This window comes from Zea mays, chromosome 1 (assembly GCF_902167145.1).
Source record: "Zea mays cultivar B73 chromosome 1, Zm-B73-REFERENCE-NAM-5.0, whole genome shotgun sequence".
Taxonomy (NCBI): Eukaryota; Viridiplantae; Streptophyta; class Magnoliopsida; order Poales; family Poaceae; genus Zea; species Zea mays.
Window position 1 is genome coordinate 284,789,805 of NC_050096.1, and position 23,607 is coordinate 284,813,411.

Genomic DNA, 23,607 nt, shown 5'->3' on the forward strand with positions numbered 1-23,607 from the left:
GCAGTTGTAGAGCACCATGGAGGACCAGTTCTTGCGCGTATACACTCTCTGGATGGCACCATCCATCTTGGTGACCTCGGCGGGCTGATACTCGTGCTTAACACAAGTCACAACAATGCTGCCAGCACCAGCGCCGACGACGCGGTTGGCCAGGTCTGCAAGTTAGAGGAAGTCGCAGTTGACGAAGAACGCCCAGCTGCGGTTGCCCAAATCTGCACAACACACGTTGTGGTAGCTTTGAATGCGGCGGCGCTGGCATGGCTAGACGTGTGAGGCTGTGGTGGATCTGGTCAGTGGGATGGAACGGAGGAGCGTTGGCGTGCACGTCTGTTGAGGAGGGGGCGCGCGCTGCCTCAGCGGCGGGCGCGGTGGGAGTTGCGGTGCGGGGGTGGGCGTGGTGGGCGGGGGCTGGCAATGCGAGGGTGGCAGCGGCGGGGCTTGTCCTCCTCCTTCCAGGCGGCGGCGGGGCTTGCGCTTGGCGGGGTGGTTGTTCGGCACGTGGCTGGCCTGCACGAATGGGGCGAAATCGACGGGCGGGATAGTTGGGGATGAAAGTTAGGTGAGGGGAACGCTGTTGGGCGCGTGCTCCGGCGTGGAGGGGGAGGTGCGACCGCCATGCGCGACATGCGGATGGCCTGCGCGGATGGAGCAGTTGGGACAACGAGGGACGCGTGCGAGGATTTGGCTGGAGGAGTGGCGGGCTATTCATGGGAGATTGAGGAGCGGCTCCGCAGGCGGGGTGCGGGTTCCGCGGCGGGGGAGGCGGAGCGGCGGGTGGGATTCGCAGGCGTGGGAGGCGGAGTGGCGGGTGGGATTCGCAAGCGGGGGCAGTCTAGTACAGATTAGTGATCCAATGCAGATAGCTGGATGCTAACTTCAAAGTGCGATTATAGTACAGAGTGATAGCCTAATAGACATTGAATGAGAATATGAGATAATGTTCAATGTTCCACAAGCTTGTCCATAGAAACAATATGAATCCGATCCAAACAGGCTCAACAAATTCCATGGATTGTGGAGGGCTTGATGCACTGGAAATATAGGTTCTAGTTCTATATCTTAAACCCATATGCCAATAAACATGTGCCCCATATGATTGCCATTGACTGGTGATAGTCATCCTAAAATCCATAGTAGATCCCGTAACTAATAAACTGATTTTTGAGCAAGGCATGATACTTAACTATTAGGAGACTTGCAGCGAGTATGCAAATCAATAGGTGCAATATAACTTTATCTGGCCGAGCTTAACAGACTGGATGTCTTGGCAGAAAAAAAAATCATAACTGATTTTGTCCTGCTTTCAGGTTTTCCATCCATGTTGGTGTTCATTCTATTGTTACTTGTCAGCAATGATTTACTATGTTGAATGATGAATAGGAACTTCAATTCTACTCACATCTTCTTCAGTTGTAGGAATATTTAACAAAATCTGCAGTGGCCATTCAGACCAATTGCGTAGAGGTAAAAAATGCTTACATTGTTTTGCTGGAAGTCCCCGCCTTGAATCATAAAGTCCTTGATGATCCGGTGGAAGGAGCAGCCCTTGTAGCCGTACCCTTTCTCACCTGCCGCAACCAAAAGAGCAGCAATGCTCGGTAAATTCGACTCGTAAAACTATTGTGACCAGCGCTGATTCAAATTCAATCCATAGCGTACGCACCAGTGCAGAGCGCACGGAAGTTGTCGACGGTCTTAGGTACGACCTCTCCGAAGAGCCCGATGACGATGCGGCCCGCAGGCTCCCCGCCGACCTCCACGTCGAAGAAGCACTTGCTCGTCACCTTGGCCTGCAGCTCCACGGCTCCCTGCAGCGAAACACCGGCAGTCTGTCACAACGCGCTTGGCCTCGGGGAGCGCTGTAGGTGCCCGTAGCCACAAATACCTCTGCCACAGTGGCGCGGACGACGACAGCGCCACGGGCGTCGCGGTGGCCGCCGAGCCTCAACGTGGGGATAGCGCGGGCGGGACGGAGGGAGAGCGCGCCGCGTCGCATTTCCGTTGAGTAGCAGAGGTGGGTGCGGGTCGACGCCGGGGCCGGCGCGAGGACGGAGGGGGCAGACACAGCCGGCATGCACGCCATGGTTGGGTTTGGGTTTGGGCTCGGGCGCGGCGGTTGCTGTTGCGGAGGCGCCGCGCGTGGGGAGAATGGGTTTGGGGAAGGGTGTTGCGGAGGCGGTTCTCGCGGGCGGGCGTGCGGTAGCGGCAGGATTCGCGGCGTAGGCAGGCGAGCGTTTCGCGGCGGGATTCGCGTAGTGTGTGCTGCGGGCGTTTCACGCGGGAGCCGTGCGGTAGCGGGCGGGGGCAGTCTACATTTGGGTCTTAATAGTTATAGAGATTTGGGGCTCGTCGCGGCCTGGTCAACGGTCGGCCAAATCACAACATTGACGCTCCCTTGAGAAGGTCTGAAGATGAACTGATGAAGCAGTCTAATTGATCTCGCGCCCAAGTTCACGGATGTCTGTTTGTGCTGTCCATTGTTGAGCCACTCGGCACTAACCGATCCCATTACGCCTTAATCCGATCGATCAGATGCCAGCCTGGGACTGAGAGCCGGCGAAGCGCGTGCACGTCGGTTGTTGGAAAAGTCAAAATCCTCGCGTGGGGGGTTGGTTCATTCCGTGCCATACTGCTCTGCGCGCGGTGGCCTCCGATCGATCCCCTGGACTGACTGGACCGCGTCGACCACGCTACAAGCAGGCAGCCCTCTCGTCGCCGTCGCCATCACGCTCCCCCCAAGAGGCGCCCGCTCGATGCGGCGGTTGCCGTGTCCGGACCGGCTCGCCGGATCGGAGCTGCGGCTGCGAGGCAGCTTCCGACGGCCAGCGGCCAGCCTGTGCACCTGGTCGCGAGGCTGGCGGGGCCGGTCACTTCCTTTGCTTCTCATCTCGCATTCATTCTCACCGTAAAGAATATCAGAGGCGCTGAAGAGATTGGTGATGTCCCTGGCCGGTGTGCTGCATGTTTATATATGGGCAATAACAACCATTGTCGTGGTTTACATTTGGATAATCATGAGTCTGTTTCAGATAATCACGTAGAGTTGGTTACACGAGATAAACTCTAATACAACCGACTATATGAGATAAGATTGATATACTAACTCTGCGTTATCTGTTACATGCGCTTTGCTTTACACGCCCCCTCAATCACAACTTTCTCAAGTTAAGATTGTATTTAAAGTTTTCTAATTTCTTCACTGTAAGAGCTTTGGTAAAACCATCTGGAATTTGATCTCCTGTGGGAACATAGTCAATGTCCAGTAATTTCCTGGCGACACGCTCCCTGACAAAATGATAATCCACCTCAATGTGTTTTGTTCTGGCATGAAAGACAGGATTAAATGATAAATACTTGGCACCCATATTGTCTACCCAAAGTTTTGCGACTGAGGGGCTTGAAACTTTCAGTTCATTCAAGAGAGTTTGAATCCACATGATCTCAGCTGTGGCATTAGCTAGAGCTTTATATTCTGCTTCGGTGCTGGATCGAGATACTGTAGCTTGCTTCTTTGCATTCCATGACACTAAATTATTTCCAAGAAAGATAGCAAAACTCCGGTGGATCTCATGTCATCGAGGCATCCTGCCCAGTCTGCATCTAAAAATCCGCTCACTAGAAAGGAGGAAGATTTGCACAAGCTTAGCCCAAGACTAATACTAGATTTAACATATCTCAAAATTCTTTTTACTGCTATCCAGTGAGATGTGGTTGGAGCATGTAGAAATTGGCACACTTTGTTTACTGGAAATGCAATATCTGGTCTTGTTAAGGTCAAATACTGCAGGCCCCAACTACACTTCGATAGTGAGTAACATCATTTGGCCCAAGCAGAGAACCTTCATGAAGATGTAAGGCATGTTTGGTTCACTACCTTAGTTGCCACACTTTGCCTAACTTTTCTGCCTAAGATTAGTTATTCAATTCGAACGACTAACCTTAGGCAAAGTGTGGCACATTTAGTCACAAACCAAACAGGCCTGTAATTTTTCACTTGTGGATAACGGAGTACTCTCAGGTTTACAATTCGCCATGTTTGTCCTCCATAGTAAATCAGTTGCATATTTTTCCTGTGTTAACAGTATACCGTTTTGTGTCTTGTTTACCTCTATACCAAGGAAGTAGTGAAGATTCCCTAAGTCCTTTAGAGCAAACTCTTCCTGCAGATTTTTCAGTAGTGCTGAAACAGCTTCTTGCTTTGAGCTTGCCACAATTATGTCATCTACATATATAAGGATAAACATAGACACATCTTTGCTATTATAGAAAAATAGGGAAGTGTCGGCCTTGGAATTTCTAAAACCAAGATCAAAAAGTTTCTTACTCAACCTTGCATACCAGGCCCGAGGAGCTTGTTTTAGACCATAAAGAGCTTTGTCTAGTTTGCAAACATAACTTGGCTTCTCTTTGTCCTCATATCCAGGAGGTTGTTTCATGTACACTTCCTCTTCAAGGATTCCATGAAGAAAAGCATTTTGCACATCCAATTGACGAAGAGACCACCCCCTAGAGATAGCAATAGAGAGAACAATCCTGATAGTAGTTGGCTTGACCACAGGGCTAAAAGTGTCCTCATAATCAATACCATACCTTTGTTTAAATCCTTTTGCAACTAGGCGAGCTTTATATCTATCTAAGCTTTCATCTGGTTTTCTTTTAATTTTATAAACCCATTTACAGTCAATTATATTCCTGCCTTTTTGAGGTGGAACTAAGTGCCAGGTTCTATTCTTTTCTAGTGCCATAAATTCAGCATCCATAGCATTTTTCCAGTTTTTATCACTCAAGGCGTCTTCTAAGTTTCGTGGTTCACCAGAAGTTGTAAGAAAATTGTACTTGATAGTGCCATCAGTATAAACTTTGGGCTTACGGATTCCATGTTGGAGACGTGTACTCGGGCGCCGCTGTTCCATATGCTGCGACTGCTGTTGGTCCCCCCCGGGTGCAGAGGATCCAAGAGGCGGGGCGTCCGTGGCTGCAGGCGGATCGTGTATGGCGCTCTCATCCAACTGCATGGCGGGCAGGGCAGCATCGTCAACAGGAGCTGGCATAGGTGACTCGGCCTCAGTACTTGGGCCGGAAGCATCATTTGACCCGGTTGTGTCCTGCACAGGTGGAGAGCTCAAAGCACATGGATTAGTAGTGTTAGTAGAACATGTAGGCACATGATTATCCACATGTTGGCCCCCATAACCGGTGATAATATCAGAATGTTGAAGGGATGGAGGAAGAAGGGAAATTTCTTGTTGGAGACGACGACCAGCATTGGGGCGGAGAGAGAAGGGAAAAATTGTTTCATCAAAGATGACATCCCTTGAAATATAGACTCGTCCTGAAGAAAGATCAAGACATTTGAAACCTTTGTGAAAATTACTGTATCCTAGAAAGACACATTGACGGGAGCGGAATTGAAGCTTATGAGAATTATAGGGACGAAGGTTAGGCCAGCAAGCACAACCAAAAATGCGCAAAAAGGAGTAATTTGGTTTTTGGTGAAAAAGACGCTCCAAAGGTGTTTCATAATTTATGGTTTTGCTAGGAGTACGGTTGATCAAATAAACAGCTGCAAGGAAGGCGTCATCCCAGTATTTCAGGGGCATAGAAGCATGAGCAAGAAGGGCTAGACCAACTTCAACAATATGGCGGTGTTTTCTCTCTGCCGACCCATTCTGTTGATGTGCATAAGGACAAGAGATATGATGGCTAATTCCAACTTTAGCAAAGAAGGAATGAAGTTTTTGATATTCTCCGCCCCAATCGGTTTGCATGGTTATTATTTTGCGATCGAAAAGACGCTCAACGAGAGTCTGAAATTCAACAAACTTTTGAAAGACTTCGGATTTGAATTTGAGAGGATAAATCCAAGTAAATTTACTGTAATCATCGATAAAACTGACATAATATTTATTGCCTCCTATAGAGTTGGGTGCATGACCCCAAACATCAGAGAAAACGAGTTCTAAGGGATGACTCGACACATGACTTGACTTGGGATAAGGTAACTGATGACTCTTAGCCTTTTGACAGGCGTCACAAACAGACTGTTTATTCTTCTCACTAGAACAAGGGAGATTAAAACGACGAATAACTTTTTCTACTATAGGAACAGAGGGATGACCTAGACGACTATGCCATCTTTCAATAGATGGTCTAGTGGCTCCATATGCTTGCTTGGATGATGTCAATGGCAAAGGATAGAGCCCTTTGTGAGAGCACCTAGAGGGGGGGTTAATAGGTGATCCTGTAAAACTTGAACTTAATGCCACAAAAACTTGGTTAAGCGTTAGCACAGTATTGCCAAGTGGCTAAAGAAGAGTCTTAGCGAAACACAATAACCACAAGAGAATCAACACAGGTAGACACAGTGGTTTATCCTGTGGTTCGGCCAAGTACAACACTTGCCTACTTCCACGTTGTGGCGTTCCAACGGACGAGGGTTGCAATCAACCCCTCTCAAGCGGTCCAAAGACGCACTTGAATACCACGGTGTTTGCTTTTCTTTTCTATATCCCGTTCGCGAGGAATCTCCACAACTTAGAGTCTCTCGCCCTTACAAAGATGTTCACAAAGAAGCAAGGAGTAAGGGAGGGATTAGCAACTCACACAAGACACAAAGATCACAGCAAATACGCACACACAAGACCCAGACTTAAGCTCAAAAGACTAGCACACTAGAACGGAGCTCAAATCACTAGAATGTCGAACAAGTGCGCAAGAATGGAGTGTGAGTGATCAAGGGTGCTCAAGGAATGCTTGGTGTACTCCTCCATGCGCCTAGGGGTCCCTTTTATAGCCTCAAGGCAGCTAGGAGTCGTTGAGAGCAATCCGGGAAGGCAATTCTTGCCTTCTGTCGCTTGGCGCACCGGACAGTCCGGTGCACCACCGGACACTGTCCGGTGCAGATTTCCTTCCTTATTTGGCGAAGCCGACCGTTGGCAGCCTTGGAGCCGTTGGCGCACCGGACAGTCCGGTGCCCCCTTCCGACCATTGGCTCGGCCACGTGTCTCGCGCAGATCGCGCAGCCGACCGTTGGCCCGGCCGACCGTTGGCTGACCGGACAGTCCGGTGCACACCGGACAGTCCGGTGGTGCACACCGGACAGTCCGGTGAATTATAGTCGTGCGCCGTTAATTTATTCCTGAGAGCGGCAAGTTCGCCTGAGCCAGCCTGGCACACCGGACACTGTCTGGTGCACCACCGGACAGTCCGGTGCACCCAGACAGAGTTGGCTTTGGCTGAACAAGGCCATCTCTTCTCCAATTCGATTTCTCCTGTTTCCAGCACTTAGACACAATACATTAGTCACTAAAACAATGTACTAAGTCTGAGAAACATACCTTTACGCTTGATTTGTACTTTGTCCACCATTTGACACTTAGGCACTTGTGTTGGACACTAAATCACCAAAACACTTAGAAATGGCCCAAGGGCACATTTCCCTTTCAATCTCCCCTTTTTGGTGATTAATGCCAACATAACATAAAGCAAGTAGAACAAGTACAGAATCAATTCAAATAAGAACTCAAATTTGTTTTGAATCAAATTTGGCATATATGGATCATTCTTTGCCACCACTTGGTTTGTTTTTGCAAATCAAACTCAATTTCCTATCTCTAAGTCAAACGCACATGTTGAAACATAAAGAGAGATATTTCACGAAAAATTGATCAAGGATTCAAAAACTCCCCCTTTTTACCATAATTAAACCTTCTCCCCACAGGAGACCAACTTTTGACAATAAGAGCAATTAAGAGTATTTTGACAAACAAAAACTCTAACTCTAATTTTCAAAATTCACAAGTGGTAGCTGATCCATTTATTGCTTTGGCCTTATTTTCTCCCCCTTTGGCATCAAGCACCAAAACGGGATCAATTTTGGCCCTTTAACCCCATTGCCTCACCAAAAATCTTCAACTAAGAGTAAAAGGCAATAAGAGTACGAAGATGAACTTGGAAGAAGTTACTCGTTCATCGGAGTGCAGTGGAAGTCTTGCATGGTCCAAGTCCACCTTTTCCCTTTCAATCCTCCTTTGAGACTAAATTAAGCAAACTCAAGCACATCGTTAGTCTCAAAGGGTCAAGTTGTAGCAAATCTCCCCCTAAATTTGTGCATCACTTGCAAATGGACTTGTAAGGTCCGGGGAGTGCTTGTACAACTCGAGTACCATAAATAAACAACACAATGCAAAAGGAACATGATCAAAGGCATAAGCACATGTATGCTATAAATCAATCCAAGTTCCGCGAATCTAAGACATTGAGCTCACTACACAACTTGCAAAAGGTCTGCTCATCTAAAGGCTTGGTAAAGATATCGGCTAGCTGTTTCTCGGAGCTAACATGAAACACTTTGATATCTCCCTTTTGCCGGTGGTCTCCCAAAAAGTGATGCCGGATGTCAATGTGCTTTGTGTGGCTGTGTTCAACAGGATTATCCGCCATGCGGATAGCACTCTCATTATCACATAGGAGTGGGACTTTGCTCAGATTGTAGCCAAAGTCCCTGAGGGTTTGCCTCATCCAAAGTAGTTGCGCGCAACACTGTTCTGCGGCAACGTACTCGGCCTCAGCGGTGGATAGGGCAACAGAGGTTTGTTTCTTAGAACTCCATGACACCAGGGACCTTCCTAAGAATTGGCACGTCCCCGATGTACTCTTCCTATCGACCTTACACCCAGTATAGTCGGAGTCTGAATACCCAATCAAGTCAAAGGTAGACCCTTTGGATACCAGATCCCGAAACAAGGTGTAGCGACTAAATATCTAAGAATTCGCTTCACAGCCACTAAGTGACACTCCTTAGGATCGGATTGAAATCTAGCACACATGCATACGCTAAGCATAATATCCGGTCTACTAGCACATAAATAAAGTAAAGACCCTATCATAGACCGGTATGCTTTTTGATCAACGGACTTACCTCCTTTGTTGAGGTCGGTGTGTCCGTCGGTTCCCATCGGTGTCTTTGCGGGCTTGGCGTCCTTCATCCCAAACCTCTTGATCAAATCTTGTGTGTACTTCATTTGGGAGATGAAGGTTCCATCCTTGAGTTGCCTCACTTGGAACCCAAGGAAGTAGCTTAACTCGCCCATCATCGACATCTCGAATTTCTGAGTCATCACCCTGCTAAACTCTTCACAAGACTTTTGGTTAGTAGAACCAAATATTATGTCATCGACATAAATTTGGCACACAAAAAGATCACCATCACAAGTCTTAGTAAAAAGAGTTGGATCGGCTTTCCCAACCTTGAAAGCATTAGCAATTAAAAAGTCTCTAAGGCATTCATACCATGCTCTTGGGGCTTGCTTAAGTCCATAGAGCGCCTTAGAGAGCTTACACACGTGGTCGGGGTACCGTTCATCCTCGAAGCCAGGGGGTTGCTCCACGTACACCTCCTCCTTGATTGGCCCGTTGAGGAAAGCGCTCTTCACATCCATTTGGAACAACCTGAAGGAATGGTGAGCGGCATATGCTAGGAAGATACGAATGGACTCTAGCCTAGCCACAGGAGCAAAAGTCTCCTCAAAGTCCAAACCTGCGACTTGGGCATAACCTTTTGCCACAAGTCATGCCTTGTTCCTTGTCACCACCCCGTGCTCGTCTTGTTTGTTGCGGAACACCCACTTGGTTCTCACAACATTTTGCTTGGGATGAGGCACTAGTGTCCAAACTTCATTTCTTTTGAAGTTGTTGAGCTCCTCCTGCATGGCCAACACCCAGTCCGGATCTAGCAAGGCCTCCTCTACCCTGAAAGGCTCAATAGAAGAGACAAAGGAGTAATGCTCACAAAAATTAACTAATCGAGATCGAGTAGTTACTCCCTTGCTAATATCACCCAAAATTTGGTCGACGGGATGATCCCTTTGAATCATTGCTCGAACTTGGGCTGGAGGTGCCGGTTGTGCTTCTTCCTCCATTACATGATCATCTTGTGCTCCCCCTTGATCACACGCCTCCTGTTCATCATCTTGAGTTGGGGGTTGCACCATTGTTGAGGAAGAAGGTTGATCTTGCTCATCTTGTTCCTGTGGTCGCACATCTCCAATTGCCATGGTGCGTATTGCGGTCGTTGGAACTTCTTCTTCATCTACATCATCAAAATCAACAACTTGTTCTCTTGGAGAGCCATTAGTCTCATCAAATACAACGTCGCTAGAGACTTCAACCAAACCCGATGATTTGTTGAAGACTCTATATGCCTTTGTATTTGAGTCATAACCTAACAAAAACCCTTCTACGGCTTTGGGAGCAAATTTGGAATTCCTACCCTTCTTCACTAGAATGTAGCATTTACTCCCAAAAACTCGAAAATACGAAACATTGGGTTTGTTACCGGTTAGTAGCTCATACGACGTCTTCTTGAGGAGGCGATGAAGGTAGACCTGTTGATGGCGTGGCAAGCCGTGTTCACGGCTTCCGACCAAAAGCGCTCGGGGGTCTTGAACTCTCCAAGCATCGTCCTCGCCATGTCTATAAGCGTCCTGTTCTTCCTCTCTACCACACCATTTTGCTGTGGTGTGTAGGGAGCGGAGAACTCGTGCTTGATCCCTTCCTCCTCAAGGTACTCCTCCACTTGAAGGTTCTTGAATTCGGACCCGTTGTCGCTCCTTATCTTTTTCACCTTGAGCTCAAACTCGTTTTGAGCTCTCCTTAGGAAGCGCTTGAGAGTCCCTTGGGTTTCAGATTTATCCTGCAAAAAGAATACCCAAGTGAAGCGGGAAAAATCATCAACTATAACAAGACCATACTTACTTCCTCCTATACTTAGATAGGCGACGGGTCCGAAGAGGTCCATGTGAAGCATCTCCAAAGGTCTTGATGTGGTCATCACATTTTTGGTGTGATGAGAGCTTCCCACCTGTTTGCCTGCTTGACAAGCTGCACAAGGTCTATCTTTTTCGAATTGCACATTAGTTAAACCTATCACGTGTTCTCCCTTTAGAAGCTTGTGAAGGTTCTTCATTCCCACATGTGCTAAGCGGCGATGCCACAGCCAGCCCATGCTAGTCTTAGCAATTAAGCATGCATCTAGACCGGCCTCCTCTTTTGCAAAATCAACTAAGTAAAGTTTGTCGTCTAATGCACCCTTAAAAGCTAGTGAACCATCACTTCTTCTAAAGACAGACACATCTACATTTGTGAATAGACAATTATATCCCATATTGCATAATTGACTAACAGATAACAAATTATATCCAAGAGACTCAACTAAAAACACATTAGATATAGAGTGCTCGGATGAAATATCAATTTTACCTAACCCTTTTACTTTGCCTTGATTCCCATCACCGAATATTATTGAATCTTGGGAATCCTCGTTTTTGACGTAGGAGGTGAACATCTTCTTCTCCCCCGTCATATGGTTTGTGCATCCGCTGTCGATAATCCAGCTTGAACCCCCGGATGCATAAACCTTCAAGGCAAATTTAGGCTTGGGTCTTAGGTACCCAACTCTTGTTGGGTCCTACAAGGTTAGTCATAATTGTCTTAGGGACCCAAATGCAAGTTTTGTCTCCCTTGCATTTTGCCCCTAATTTTCTAGCAACTATCTTCCTATCCTTTCTACAAATGGCAAAGGAAGCATTTAACGTATGATATATGGTAGAAGGTTCATTAATTTTCTTAGGAACATTAACACCATTTATCCTAGGCACATTTCTACCATGCATACAGGAAGAACTAGAAGCAATCATAGCATATGAATCATAAGCATGTGAATCAAAAGCATCATAACTTCTATTTGCATTTCTAGCATGTCTCCTATCATGATACATAAAAGCATGGTTCTTTTTAGCACTACTAGCCATAGGGGCCTTCCCTTTCTCCTTGGCGGGGATGGGAGCCTTATGGCTTGTTAAGTTCTTGGCTTCTCTCTTGAAACCAAGTCCATCCTTAATTGAGGGGTGTCTACCAACCGTGTATGCATCCCTTGCAAATTTTAACTTATCAAATTCGCTTTTGCTAGTCTTAAGTTGGGCATTAAGACTAGCCACTTCATCATTCAATTTAGAAATTGAAACTAGGTGTTCACTACAAGCATCAACATTAAAATCTTTACACCTAGTGCAAACCACAACATGTTCTACACAAGATGTTGATTTATTAGCTATTTCTAACTTAGCATTCAAGTCATCGTTTATGCTTTTTAAACTAGAAATAGAGTCATGGCATGTAGACAATTCACAAGAAAGCATTTCATTCCTCTTTATTTCTAAAGCAAGAGATTTTTGAGCTTCTACAAACTTATCATGTTCATCATATAAGAGATCCTCTTGCTTTTCTAGCAATCTATTCTTATCATTCAAAGCATCAATCAATTCATTTATTTTATCCACCTTGGTTCTATCTAGACCCTTAAATAAACATGAATAATCTATTTCATCATCATCACTAGACTCATCCTCACTTGAAGAAGCATAAGTACTAGTGTTACGAGCACTTACCTTCTTTTCCCTTGCCATGAGGCAAGTGTGATGCTCGTTGGGGAAGAGGGATGACTTGTTGAAGGCAGTGGCGGCGAATCCTTCGTTGTCGGAGTCGGACGACGAACAATCCGAGTCCCACTCCTTGCCAAGATGTACCTCGCCTTTTGCCTTCTTATAGTTCTTCTTCTTCTCCCTCTTGTTCCCTTGTTCCTGGTCACTATCATTGTCGGGACAGTTAGCAATAAAATGACCAACCTTACCACATTTGAAGCATGAGCGCTTCCCCTTTTCTTGGTCTTGCTTGGCTGCCCCTTGCGACCCTTTAGCGCCGTCTTGAAGCGCTTAATGATGAGGGCCATCTCTTCATCATTGAGCCCGGCCGCCTCAACTTGCGCCACCTTGCTAGGTAGCGCCTCCTTGCTCCTTGTTGCCTTGAGAGCAATGGGTTGAGGCTCATGGATTGGACCGTTCAACGCGTCGTCGACATATCTCGCCTCCTTGATCATCATTCGCCCGCTTACAAATTTCCCAAGAACTTCTTCGGGCGACATCTTGGTGTACCTAGGATTTTCATGGATATTGTTCACCAAATGTGGATCAAGTACAGTAAAGAACCTTAGCATTAGACGAACGACGTCGTGGTCCGTCCATCGTGTGCTTTCGTAGCTCCTTATCTTGTTGATGAGGGTCTTGAGCCGGTTGTATGTTTGGGTTGGCTCCTCTCCCCTCATCATTGCGAATCTTCCAAGCTCGCCCTCCACCAACTCCATTTTGGTGAGTAAGGTGACGTCGTTCCCCTCATGTGAGATCCTGAGGGTGTCCCAGATCTGCTTGGCATTGTCCAAGCCGCTCACCTTATGATACTCGTCCCTGCACAAAGGGGCTAACAACACAGTAGTAGCTTGTGCATTTCTATGAATCTGTTCATTGATAAACATAGGACTATCCGAGCTATCAAATTTCATTCCACTTTCCACAATCTCCCATATGCTCGGATGGAGAGAGAACAGGTGACTACGCATTTTGTGGCTCCAAAATCTGTAGTCCTCTCCATCAAAGTGAGGAGGTTTGCCAAGTGGAATGGAGAGCAAATGAGCATTTGTACTTTGCGGAATACGAGAGTAGTCAAAAGAAAAGTTCGAATTAACCGGTTTCCTTCTCTCGTAGTCGTTGTCGTCGTTGTCCTTTTGGGAAGAAGTGGACTCGTCGTTGTCGTCGTAGTAGACGATCTCCTTGATGTGCCTTGTCTTCTTCTTCTTCCCATCCTTTCGTTTGTGGCCCGAGCCCGAGTCGGTAGGATTGTCATCCTTTGGCTCGTTGACGAAGGACTCCTTCTCCTTATCATTGATCACGATTCCCTTCCCCTTGGGATCCATCTCTTCGGGCGGTTAGTCCCTTTCTTGAAGAGAACGGCTCTGATACCAATTGAGAGCACCTAGAGGGGGGGTGAATAGGTGATCCTGTAAAACTTGAACTTAATGCCACAAAAACTTGGTTAAGCGTTAGCACAGTATTGCCAAGTGGCTAAAGAAGAGTCTTAGCGAAACACAATAACCACAAGAGAATCAACACAGGTAGACACAGTGGTTTATCCCGTGGTTTGGCCAAGTACAACACTTGCCTACTTCCACGTTGTGGCGTCCCAACGGACGAGGGTTGCAATCAACCCCTCTCAAGTGGTCCAAAGACCCACTTGAATACCATGGTGTTTGCTTTTCTTTTCTATATCCCGTTCGCGAGGAATCTCCACAACTTGGAGTCTCTCGCCCTTACAAAGATGTTCACAAAGAAGCACGGAGTAAGGGAGGGATTAGCAACTCACACAAGACACAAAGATCACAGCAAATACGCACACACAAGACCCAGACTTAAGCTCAAAAGACTAGCACACTAGAACGGAGCTCAAATCACTAGAATGTCGAACAAGTGCGCAAGAATGGAGTGTGAGTGATCAAGAGTGCTCAAGGAATGCTTGGTGTACTCCTCCATGCGCCTAGGGGTCCCTTTTATAGCCCCAAGGCAGCTAGGAGCCGTTGAGAGCAATCCGGGAAGGCAATTCTTGCCTTCTGTCGCTTGGCGCACCGGACACTGTCCGGTGCGGATTTCCTTCCTTATTTGGCGAAGCCGACCGTTGGCAGCCTTGGAGCCGTTGGCGCACCGGACACTGTCCGGTGCACACCGGACAGTCCGGTGCCCCCTTCCGACTGTTGGCTCGACCACGTGTCTCGTGCAGATCGCGCAGCCGACCGTTGGCCCGGCCGACCGTTGGCTCACCGGACAGTCCGGTGCACACCGGACAGTCCGGTGAATTATAGTCGTGCGTCGTTAATTTATTCCCGAGAGCGGCAAGTTCGCCTGAGCCAGCCTGGCACACCGGACACTGTCCGGTGCACCACCGGACAGTCCGGTGCACCCAGACAGAGCTGGCTTTGGCTGAACAAGGCCATCTCTTCTCCAATTCGATTTCTCCTGTTTCCAGCACTTAGACACAATACATTAGTCACTAAAACAATGTACTAAGTCTGAGAAACATACCTTTATGCTTGATTTGTACTTTGTCCATCATTTGACACTTAGGCACTTGTGTTGGACACTAAATCACCAAAACACTTAGAAATGGCCCAAGGGCACATTTGAAAGTTCCCTTTGACCCGGGAACAGGATCTGGATGTCGCCTAGAGGGGGGGTGAATAGGCGAATAAAACTTATTACTTTAAAACTTAAATTCTTACTCTACTCAAAGACTTAGTACGCAGTGGAGTGAGAAGACTCTTCGAGTAGGTTGCAGCGGAATAGAAGATCCTGTCTCAAAATGTCCTGCACTTCAAATAAAGCTTATACCACAGATAAGTATTGAAGTGCAGATATAAAGACGAGTAAGACAGAGAGTCAGGATACAATACAGAATAGAGCACACAGACGCAAGGATTTATCCCGAGGTTCGGCCAAGCCTGAAATGCTTGCCTAGTCCTCGTTAGAGTTAGCCACACCTGGGCTTGGAGTCTATTTCAACTCCTTCCTCCGTTTGCTCAGATCTGTCAGTATGACAGATAGAGCCTTTCACTATTAAGATGGGTTACAACAACACCGTGGCTGCTTACAAACTTCTCGGCAGCACCTCGGTAGAGTAACGATACGCTCAAGACCTTGCTCTAGCTCTTAGCAGCACTTCTCCTCTCTCTAAAGGCTTATAGCTGTGCCTTCTACACAAACTATAGAGTTACACATAGGAGGGAGAGTGAGAATTGATTCGAGTGAAGTCTACACTTGTTGGCTGCGCTTGTATATTGCTTGAGGCGCCTAGGGGTCCCTTCTATAGGCACAAGGGGCCTAGGAGCCGTTGGAAGCAATCCAGGAAGGCAAATCTTGCCTTCTGTCGGGTGGCGCACCAGACAGTCCGGTGCACACCGGACACTGTCCGGTGCCCGATTTCTTTCCTTTTATGACGAAGTCGACCGTTGGCCGACTTGGAGCCGTTGGCGCACCGGACATGTCCGGTGCACACCGGACAGTCCGGTGCCTCCATCTAGCCGTTGGCTCGGCCACGTGTCCCGCGCAGATCGCGCGGCCAACCGTTGGCCCGGCCGACCGTTGGCTCACCGGATAGTCCGGTGCACACCGGACAGTTCGGTGAATTATAGTCGTACGCCGCCGGTTTTTCCCGAGAGCGGCCTGTTCACCGGGGTTCAACCTGGCGCACCGGACATTGTCCGGTGCACCACCGGACAGTCCGGTGTGCCAGACTGAACTGAGTCTTGGCTGTACACAGCCAAGCCATTTGCACCTCTTTCCTTTTCTTCTTCCTTCTGTTTCTAACACTTAGACAAGTATATTAGTACACAAAAACCAATGTACTAAGTCTAGAAACATACCTTCTCTTAATTATTACATCTATAGCATTTCACATGCTTGAGCTTTGATGTTGGACTCATAAATCATCAAGTCGGCTTGACTTGATCTAGATTGACATTACTTGGCTCCAACATCCTGCAAAGGTCACATAGAACATCTCCAAACATAGGAACAACCCAAACTAAAGATCAAGGTGAACTTAGCTCTTTTGGGCTGCTTCCAGTTCTGGTTTTGACACTTGTTCTCCTTCTAGTGACCTTGATCTCCCTCTTAGAGCTTGGTCTTGAGCCTTATGACTTACACCACATAACTGTAGTTGTTGCCTCATTGGTTGTTGTTGGAGCGAAGGCAGAAACGCCACCCTTCGCTCGAAGTCTCCGCTGCTTAGCCGCTGCTCTGACAGAGACAAAGCAGGCAGGGACACCCTTCGCTTCGATCGACACCAGACGAAGACCGGCGACGAAGGCATCCCACAGTGCGGCCTCGTCCAGCTCAGAGGCCCACGTGCGATCCGGCCCATTGTAACGGGCCCTGCGTGGCCGCCCCGTGTTACGGGCCTAATTTGTAAAGGCATCCCTATAATTACAGTCTGTAACCCTGCTTTATGGGAATATTCTGGGGATAACCTAGGTAGCTGAGGGCACATGCGTCCTTAACACAAGGCGCTGGGCGTTCAGGTACCTATAAATACCCCCACACAGTGCCCGTGAGAGCCCGGGTTAAGAGAGTTGTTGGCCATCTCACGCGTAACCCTACTGTCCACACTGTTCACCCCTGTTGGCTTTCTTGCGACTGATAGCAAGTACCAACATTTGGCGCCCACCGTTCGTGCTACGACAAAACCACCCGCGATGGCACCCAAGAGAGCTAACCCGAAGGCTGACGAGGCTGCGAAGGCAGCACTGCTTGCCGCAAGAAAGGGCAAGGCCCTCATCCTCACCCAATCCACCCACCAAGAGCCCACTGAAGACAATGTTCCCCGCACCCGCGAAGACGACACCTTCCGCACCTGCGGGCCCGAAGGACAATCGCAGCCGCCCCCAGGCTTCGCCCCACTGGAAGGCGCGGATATCACCGAGGACGGCGAGGTCCTCGGCGTCTTAACAGAAGAACAGCTACAGCTGCGCACCCTGCGCCTCAAGAACCGCAATCTCCAGAGGCAGAAAGAGATACTGGAGGCCAAGCGCCAGCGTGTGTCCGCACTAGCCAAGGTGCGGCAAATGATACGCGACGAGGAGCAGAAGGCCCAAGACCTCGAGCGCGAGATCGCGCTGATGCAGCGCGAAGGCCACCTCGGTCTACAGCAAGAGCCACCCCTCCAGCAGCGCGCACAACCGGAAGACACGCGCGAAGGCCACCTCGGCCTGCAGCATGGCCCACCCCTGCAACACCGAGCGCAGCCAGAGAACCCGCGTTTCCCCCAGCATGACTACACCTTCCAGCACGGCGCGCCATTCCAAGGGGTCAACTACCTCGACGAGCGAAGTCCCCTGGCGCCACACCTGCAAGTGACACCTTGGCCAGCAAACTTCCGAGCAGGGACCTATCCCAAGTACAACGGCAGCACCGACCCGGCGCAATACATAATGAGTTATCAGGTAGCCGTTGCATCCGCCGGAGGGGACGACGCCACAATGGCGAAGTCTTTCATCATCGCCCTAGAGGGCCCAGCACTCACCTGGTTCACCAGATTGCCTCCGCTGTCCATTGATTCATGGAGAAGTCTCAGGGACAAGTTCCTGCTCAACTTCCAAGGGTACCGTCTAGACACCGACGCCTTGGCCGAGCTCTCGCTTTGCAAGCAGCTGGAAAAGGAGACTCTGCGGGAGTACTACCGCAAATTCTTAACACTCAAGTCACAGCTGCCCTCCGTCGATGATCAGATCGCTATCCACTACGCCATCAGTGGCCTTCGTGCCGGCGTCCTCTACAGTCATTGTATCAGAGATCCACCCAAAAACCTCCAGGAGCTATATCAGCTCTTTGAAAAATATGCCAAATCCGAAGAGCTCCACCAGTGCAAGATCGAGTCACAGCGGAAGCCCAAAGATGCCCCGCAGTCCAGCCGCACATGGACGAGGACTCCGCAGCCAGACTCCGGTCGAGACGGCCGCAGTCAGCAGCAAGTGCACAACATCGCCAACCAGCATCCCGCTGCTGACCCCCCTCGCCGCCAGGAATATCCCCCCCAAGGCCGCGGAAATGGAACTCGCGGCAGGGGCCGAGTGCGCACACAGCCGCCGCGCCGATTCTACTGCCTTTTTCACGGCGAAGACTGCGCCCACCAGACCAAAGACTGCCCCGAAACGAAGGCCACCAGAGACAGAATGGCACGGGCGCAGCCAGCCGACAACCCCAGAATTGTCGCGCACAACTACCAGCAACCCCCTCCACCATATATCCACGCCCCCGCTCCGCATCCACCGCACCACGCTTACCAACACCATCAGGAAGTACAAATCGTACCTCCTCCACCCCCACCTCCACACCAGCAACATCAAAACATCCCCCATGCCCCAAAGCAGGAAGACTTCGCCGATCAACCATATCGCGGAGTCATTCACATGATAACAGGGGGTCAAGCACTGACTTCGACACCAAGCGGCAGAAGCGGGACCACTACCGCAGCATCAACCATGTCGCCGTCACTGGCCCAGTCGTGCAGACAAAGTGGTCCCACATACCGCTAACCTTAAACGCACGAGACGTCGACCTGCGCAGCGCCCCCCACATCGACGCCATGGTCATCAATTGCAGCGTGGCAGGCTGGGACTTACACAAAGTCCTAGTCGACAACGGCAGTCAGGCGGACATCATCTTCCTCCACGCCTTCGACCGCATGGGTATAAGCCACAGCCTGCTCAAGCCTTCGGACAACCCGTTGTATGGCTTCGGCGGCAAGGGCACCTTTCCCGTTGGCAAAATAGAGTTGCCCCTCTCCTTCGGTGTAGCACCCAATGCCCGAAGCGAGCAAGTAACCTTCGACATTGTCGACATGGTATATCCATACAACGCCATCATGGGCCGGGGCTCCATCAATAAGTTCGAAGCTGCCATCCACGGACTGTACCTATGTATGAAGATACCAGGTCCGCTAGGCGCTATTACGATCTACGGCAACCAGCAGACGGCGCGCAACATAGAGCGGGACTTCGTGCCTGGTCAGAGGAACGTGCACTGTCTCACGACCCAGCGCGAGGTCCCTGCGCCCGCCAGCCCAACCGATAAGCAGCATGACAAGGCACAGTTGCAGAGCCAAGACGGGACCAAGACTGTCCCCCTCGATCAGGCCATACCCAAGCAGACAGTCACTGTCAGCGAAGACCTTACCTCACATGAAGAAGAGAAGCTTCTCTGCTGCCTGGCCAAGAATAAAGATGTCTTCGCCTGGTCCGCCCTCGACCTGGCCGGAGTCAGCCGATCCATAATTGAGCACAGCTTGGGAATTGACCCTTCGGTGCGACCAAAAAAGCAAAGGCTTCGCAAAATGTCCGACGAAAAGACAGAGGCCGCCAAGGCGGAGGTGCACCGCCTCCTAGAAGCTAAATTCATCGAGCCAGTGGCTTACCCCACGTGGCTCTCCAATGTCGTAATGGTGCAGAAAAAAAGCGGGAAATGGCGAATGTGCATAGACTTCACCAGTCTCAATAAGGCCTGCCCAAAGGACAATTTCCCGTTACCGCGGATCGACAAAATAGTCGATAGCGCGGCCGGATGCGAGGTCATGTCACTCCTCGACTGCTTCTCCGGATATCACCAGATATACATGAAGGAGGAAGACAAGGCTAGCACCAGCTTTATAACACCCTTCGGCACTTATTGCTTCATCAGAATGCCGGAGGGACTCAAGAATGTCGGGTCCACCTTCTCCAGACTCACCAAAACAGTACTTGAAGGGCAGGTTGGCAGAAATATATTTACATATGTGGACGACATCGTCGTCGCCAGCAAGAATAAGGAGGACCATCTCGCCGACCTCGCCGAGACATTCGCGAACATGCGAGATGCACGACTCCGCCTAAACCCGGAAAAGTGCGTCTTCGGTGTTCGCCAGGGCAAGATATTGGGCTACCTGGTGTCACACCGCGGCATCGAGGCCAACCCAACCAAGATCCAGGCCATCGTCGACATGTCGCCTCCGCAGTCGACGTCTGACAGGCAGATTGGCCGCTCTCAACAGATTCATCTCCAGGTCCGCCGAGCGAAGTCTCCCCTTCCTCAAAACACTCCGCGGTGCAAAAGACTTCGCCTGGGGACCGGAGCAAGCAGCAGCCTTCGCCTCACTAAAACAGTACCTGTCGGAGCTGGCCATCCTCACGAGCCCCGACTCCTCGCTCCCCCTATTGCTCTATGTCGCGGCTTCGCCGCACGCGGTCAGCGCGGCACTAGTGCAGGAGCAGACAGTTGAGGGCGCGGTCAGACAATGCCCTGTTTACTATGTCTCCGAGGTCCTGACACCGTCCAAATGCAACATGACAGAGCTGGAGAAGATCGCCTACGCAGTTGTTATGTCTTCGCGCAAACTGCGCCATTACTTTGAAGCATTCAAGGTCCGAGTCACCTCAGACAGGGGCTCGGCGAACTATTTAGAAACCCGGAGGCATCGGTGAGGATTGCCAAGTGGGCAGCCGAACTCTCCGGCTACCACATCAGCTTCGAGCCCAGGACAACCATCAAGTCACAAGTCCTGGCAGACTTCGTCGTCGACTGGACTGGGCCAATAACACAGCCGGACCCGTCCACAGAGAAGGTTTGGACCATCCATTGCGACGGCGCATGGTGCCATGCGGGGGCAGGCGTCGCCGCAGTCGTCACCTCACCAGCCGGAGTCAAACACAGATATGCAGCACGCCTCAGCTTCGCTCTGGAATCCGACAGATGCACAAACAATATAGCAGAGTATGAAGCGGTCATTCTCGGCCTCCGCAAGCTAAGGGCCCTCGGAGTCACCACATGTATCATCAAAACAGACTCCAAGATAGTTGCCGGCCAGGTCGAGAAAGACTATGCAGCAAAAGACCCCGCGCTCATGCAATACCTCGCGGCCATCCGAAGTCTCGAGAGACAGTTCAAGGGATTCACCTTGCAGCATGTGGATAGGGCCAAGAACGAGGAGGCCGATGCATTGGCCAAGGCCGCCGCCAGGGGCGAGCCTTTGCCCTCCGACGTGTTCTTTCACACCATCGGCACGCCAGCCGTTTGGAGCCCCGAAGGGCTCCAAATAACTAATGATAGCGAGGGCCACCGCATAGTCAACCTAATCATGACCGAAGACTGGCGGGCACCAATAACCCTGTTCCTACAGGGGTACTATCATCCAACCGACGTCAGTGAGGCCAAGCGCCTCAGACATCGAAGCCGGGACTTCGCACTGATTGAGGGCCAACTCTACAAGAAAGGGGTCAGTCAGCCAATGCTTAAGTGCGTCACCGAAACCGAAGGCATGCAGATCCTACGTGAAGTCCACAGTGGCACGTGCGGCTCGCACGCAGGGCCAAGGGCCCTAGCGGCCAAGGTGATCCGCTAAGGGTTTTACTGGCCCGCCATGATCTGCGCCGCTAATCGGGTCGTAAAGTCCTGCGAAGCCTGCCAGAAGTTTTCTCCTCGGTCAGGCAGCCCCTCGCAGTATACAAAGCTGATTGCCCATACATGGCCTCTCCAGCGCTGGGGCCTGGACATTGTCGGGCCCCTGCCCACCGCTCAGGGGAACCTCAAGTTCGCCTTCGTAGCCGTCGAATACTTCACCAAATGGATCGAAGCGAGGGCTGTTTCTACAATAACATCAAAGACTGCCCAAAAATTCTTCTGGCAAAACATCGTTTGCCGCTTCGGAGTACCGTCCGAGCTAACAGTTGACAACGGCAAGCAGTTTGACAGCCAAGATTTCAAGGATTTTTGTTTTTCCATCGGCACCAAGCTTGCCTTCGCTTCAGTCTATCACCCGCAGTCCAACGGGGTCGTGGAGCGTGCCAATGGGAAAATCTTCACAGCTGTCAAGAAAATGCTCCTCGTTGAAAAAAAGGCAGATGGACCGATTTGTTACCGGAGGCAGTCTGGGCGCTAAACACAACCGAGTGCAGGGCAACTGGGTTCACTCCTTTCCACCTTCTATACGGATCGGAGGCCATGACCCCGCAAGAAATAAAGCATGGGTCCCCGCGTACAGTTCCGTCAGCCGTCCCCGACGTGGACGAGCCAACTTCAAAAGATCTCATTGACGGAGACCGGGTCTTCGCCCTACAGGCCCTAAATAAATACCAAGCCCAGACCAAAGCATGGCGCGACCACGCAGTCATCCCGAGGGAGTTCAGCGAAGGGGACCTCGTACTCGTCCGAACAGCTCGGACGGAGTCCAGGGGCAAGCTGGAGCCCAAGTGGGAGGGCCCCTTTATAGTCAAGACAAAAAGCTTCCCCCAGCGCCTACAGGCTCACAACGCCGAACGGCGAGGACCTGGAGCACTCCTGGAACATCGACAACCTTCGCAAATTTTTTGTTTGACTCATCGGGGCTGATTCTGCCCTTGTAATTCGCCAAAAACAATCTTGTACCGGCCCACACTCTTTTCCTCCCGGGGGGTGAGGTTTTTAACGAGGCGGAGCCATGTAATATATGTGTGAAAAATCCCCCGCAAAAACATGCGTCGAAAAAAGACCGTGACGACGGTCTTCGACATTCGACCAATTCGAGGTCACCGCGAGGCTAAGCGCTAGCCACCCTCGCGTGCGACAAATCTGCGCAGAAGTCGCCCAAGGGTGCAGCCGGACTAGCACAACAAGTGCGAAAAAACCAGAGTCTATCGCGAAGACTATCCGCGCAGAAGTCGCCCAAGGGTGCAGCCGGACTAGCACAACAAGTGCGAAAAAACCAGAGTCTATCGTGAAGACTATCCGCGCAGAAGTCGCCCAAGGGTGCAGTCGGACTAGCACAACAAGTGCCAAAAAACCAGAGTCTATCGCGAAGGCTATCCGCGCAGAAGTCGCCCAAGGGTGCAGCCGGACCAGCACAACAAGTGCGAAAAAAACCAGAGTCTATCGCGAAGGCTATCCGCGCAGAAGTCGCCCAAGGGTGCAGCCGGACCAACACAACAAATGCGTAAAAACCAAAGTCTGCCACGAAGACTATCCGCTCGGAAGTCGCCTAACAAAGGCAGAAACGACAACATCAAATCGTCCGCGCCAAGACCAACTATAATCACATCAGCGCAATAGAACAAACCAAAGTACACAACGCCTTCGCACACATATACAAGCGAGGGCACACAACTTCATCATACAAGCCTCTACATATACCAGCAAGGGCACCACACTCTACATCGGCTCAACCTTA

General features: G+C 50.1%; 1 pseudogene across 1 annotated transcript; it reads right to left on the reverse strand.

The window, feature by feature from the left end:
- Positions 1 to 1,478: 1,478 nt before the first annotated feature.
- On the reverse strand, positions 1,479 to 2,232 carry LOC100284126 (peptidyl-prolyl cis-trans isomerase; annotated as a pseudogene). Its single transcript, NR_148408.1, has 2 exons — positions 1,664 to 2,232; positions 1,479 to 1,568 (listed from the first exon to the last, which is right to left on the reverse strand). The product of NR_148408.1 is annotated as a peptidyl-prolyl cis-trans isomerase (transcript).
- Positions 2,233 to 23,607: the final 21,375 nt, after the last annotated feature.